At 38.6% G+C, this 4,121-nt stretch overlaps 1 long non-coding RNA gene across 1 annotated transcript; it reads left to right on the forward strand.

Moving 5' to 3' along the window:
• Nucleotides 1-684: 684 nt before the first annotated feature.
• Nucleotides 685-1,756, forward strand: LOC129762803 (uncharacterized). The gene is made up of 3 exons (XR_008740719.1): nucleotides 685-800; nucleotides 898-1,249; nucleotides 1,326-1,756. It is a non-coding gene; the product is annotated as an uncharacterized LOC129762803 (long non-coding RNA).
• Nucleotides 1,757-4,121: the final 2,365 nt, after the last annotated feature.

Raw genomic sequence — 4,121 nt, forward strand, 5'->3', positions numbered from 1 at the left:
ATTCTGCATTATTTCAATAATTTCAGTTGTATTTAGCTGCTGCTCATGCTTTATTCGAAAATTTGCGTTTTGCGTGCGGAAAAAATGAAGCGTTTGCCGAATAAAACGTTCTATTGAATAGAGTTCACAAACCGTGCACAAGTGTAACACAATAATCACAAAAACTCACCATTATAATATAAAATCAGCATCAAACACAATTTCAGTTTCATATTATTTCACAATTTTCGAGGAAACGTATTACTCTATTACATAGAATACATATTGAATACAGAAAAGTAAATTTTCATTCATTATTTTTTGTTCTAGAAGTGTGTTAATTTCGTCCTTAATTTCGTTTTCCAAATGGCGCAAATCATTATGGTGCCTTCAACGCAAAGACAATAAATGAAACGCTTGCAGCGTAAAACGTAATGAATATAATGAATATAGCAATGAGTATTTCATAAAGTATCAGTATATTCCACAAATTGTGCTCAATCGTCTTAATTTACTTTTGTGTATTTTTTAAATGGCTGCAGAAAACCACTTCACGTTTTGACCCACCTGGTAGTATGTTAAGTGCCTTGTTTTACACCAGCTTGAGAGTTTGGCAGTTCTCGCGAGTGACAGTGGTCGCAAATTGCATTTGCGACCCGGACATGTTTGACGCTGTCAAATCCTATGTGCTAGTATACGGATGCCCTCAGGCTGGAAGCAAGGCTTTCCGCCTTTTTACCTTCGGCAGTTAATTTGAATTATTTCACAAATTGTATTCTTCACGATTGAAAACATGTTTATTTTCGTTTTGAAATTGATGCGTAGGATATGTTTAAACTTTCTTTCTACTCTAGCGATTATTCCATTTAAATGAAACATGAAACGGGATATTAAATTTCAGTTTTTCATCTATTTTAGGACGATCAATAATTTTTGGCGATTTGAAAATAATCAGCATATTAACACAAAACTATAGTAGACTTCGGTAATTTCAAAATTCGCTTGCTAGAAAAGATTTGCTGAGCAAAGTGCATCATCAAACATTTTTTAATGATTGTGATGTTGTGGTGTTGATAGGGGAGTTGGAGGAACCATAACAACTCCAAGGTGTTGACGACTTACGAACGATCGAGTTCAAGTTCTGTGGACGTTTTTCATAGCTCTTCTGGGTCATTTCCGAGATATGTTTTGCTGTTTTGAAGCCTACTTGCGAAGTACGCACCCTGGTACTTAATCTTCTCCATCACTCACCTTAAGTATCACTAACACGGTGAGTGAAAAGCAATATCTTCCGTCGATAGCTGACTTGGTAAGAACACGAGTCTCATAAAATGGCAAACTTGCAGGAAAGTAGTGAACGGTTTTCAACTGATACTTGCCAACTGGCTTCGATGGATGTTCACACGAGAAGACTTTTTGGAACCGTTGGGCCGAGTTAAAGTACATCATTCAACGAAAACGAAATAGCTCTACGGCAGAATTGTCGAATACTACACTTGTCTTGTGGGTCGTACTCGCTGGTCGCTGAATGGATTGCTAGGGAAGAAAATACTGTGGGTCAGACAACAAGATCGGACTCAACTCCATATGACCATATGACCTCTCGTACTCCTCCATGAACTACGAATAACCTTGATGGAGATTTTCATTGGTGAAGAAAAGTTTCTATTCGAGTCGACCGCGAGTAATCGGTTTCCTATTTCATTAACCGTAGAATTAAGAAAACATGTTAATAGTAAAAGTATAGTTGAGAGTTTGGCTTCTTTAAGCCTATGTAACTGAGCCTGTACAAATAAACGAATTATATATAAAAAAAAAAGAAAAGTTTCCACATTTGCTGAAATCCCCGTAGTGCTGCGGGTTCAAATCTCCAAGCAGTTTCAGTTTTCCACACACTATGTAGCCTAAAACCGTTTCCAGTAGCGTTGAATAACCAGCGGCGAGAGAGAATTGCTGGTTTTCGAGAAGTTCGAAGAATAGACCGGCTCCGATGATTATGTCCATACCTTAGCTGATGTTGAATTGTGGATTGGATAGTGGAAGATTCTTTGGCACCCTTCAGCGAGACGGTAAGCTTTGGGTTCCACCCTTTAATGGTATCAGGTGTGCCGATAAGTTTCTTCGGCTTTACAACAGATGGCGTAACTTGATTATTATTCTAGTGAATCAAATTTCCAGACATTCGTTGGAAAGTTACTGTCTTTTCCAGTATATGTCAAAAAGCTGAAGCGTAAACAGTTTTTTTTCCACTTAGAATATGACGAATTTCGTACCAACGAGAGTGTTTTTGTGGCGAGTGTTACTTCATTACTTCAATATGAAGAAAAATGCTGCGGAAAGTCATCGCGTTTTGGTGGAAGTTTATGGTGACCATGCTCCAACTAAGCGAACGTATCAGACGTAGTTTGCACGTCTTAAAAGTGGTTATTTTGACTTGGAAGACGAAGAACGTTCCAGACCGCCAGAAAAAAAAATTAGAATTGAAAGCTTTTCTCGATCAAAATCTGTCACAAACGCAACAAGAACTTGCAGATACAACTGGAGTAGCTCAGCAAACCATATCCGATCGTTTAAAAGCAATGGGAATGATCCGAAAGATAGGACATTGGGTACCTTATGAGTTGAAACCACAAGACGTCGCGGACCAATTTCGCATGAAGTGGAAAAAAAACAAAATTTCCGTCAGACTCGTCGCATCTGATTCCGACCTACTTTATTACCCGATTACGTGCCGGTGGAAAAAATGAGGCTACCAGTGAGACTTTTTGTTCCTAAGTCGATGTCATACGTTAAGTGCGAATCGGTGGGCCACACGGCAGTTTATTGCGCTAACAAGGAGCACTGTTCCTCTTGCGAAGAGTAGCATGCGCGAACCTTGCAAAGATAAGAAACCAAAGTGTCCGTATTGAGAGATAATCCCACATGAGCTCTCTGTGTGCGAAACTTATAAAACTGGCGGGGATAAATATAAGCGCTCTTTGAAGGAACGTTCCAAGAATCATTTTTTCTTCCATATGAATACCACCGCTAACGGGTGCGCAAATTCCGTGGTTTAAAAGTCAGAACTTTGTTCGCACTTTTTCTCTGTTCGTCAGACACCTTAGTCGTGTTGGACTCCTTATATCTCCTCCTCTACTATACAGTAAAACCTGTTTTTGTGCGGTTTTTTTTGTGCGAATTTATTTTGTGCGATTTTTTTGTGCGGCTTTCTGTTCTTTTGCGGTTTTTTTGTGCGGTGTATGAAAAGAAGCATATTTGACGAAGTTATCGTCCACTTATTTTTTTTTTTCAATGGTTTATATGCATTTCAGTGCCTATTTGCGTCTCAATTATCCACTTCTGAAATTATTCCCCTCCTCTCATCAAATGCTCTAAGTTTTTCTAAGTTTTCACATGACATGATTTCTAACAGCAACACGTTTCGACATGCAACTAAAAGCACAAAACAGCCACGCGCAACCGAAAAGGCAAAGTGTCCCATCGCAAAGCAGGGAAACAAAAGGAAATTGAACGGTTAATGGCGTGGATTTGAGTTATTTTCTCGGGGAAACTTTTTTTATGCGGTCCCTATCTACCGCACAAAAAAAGTTTTTTACCAAAATGTGTACCGAACACGATTTTTTAAAGCTACTGGTGAAGTTTTGCACGATTTTCTCTATGCGACTTTTTCTGTGCGGTCCCTATCCCCCGCACAAAAAAATGGTTTGCCTGTACTCGACTCGACCGCGAGTAATCGGTTTCGTATCCTATAGAATTAAGTGAAAATATGAATATATAATAGTTATAGAATATTGTTAAGAGTTTGTTCCTTTAGAACCTATGTAAATGAGCCTGTAAAAATAAACGAATTATAAAAAAATGCTACTGAGAAAACAAGGGGAATAAAAAGTGAGATAACGAAGGAAACACACATACAAGCGAGCAGAAAACAGTATATCATCATGCTGATGTTTACGTATAACAACTTTGCTCGATACAATGGAAGTCTGAAGAGAAGCGAAACATTGCGTCGCACTTATGTGTGATTCTCCAGTAAGCCAATATGGATTTTATTCGGTTGTGAAATTTCGAGTTTGTAATTTGTGTGAAGAAGGTATTTTACTGCGGCGAGAGCTGCGAGAAGAAGCCATTCAGTCGTTTTT

The sequence above is a fragment of the Toxorhynchites rutilus genome, chromosome 1, assembly GCF_029784135.1.
Source record: "Toxorhynchites rutilus septentrionalis strain SRP chromosome 1, ASM2978413v1, whole genome shotgun sequence".
NCBI classification, from domain to species: Eukaryota; Metazoa; Arthropoda; class Insecta; order Diptera; family Culicidae; genus Toxorhynchites; species Toxorhynchites rutilus.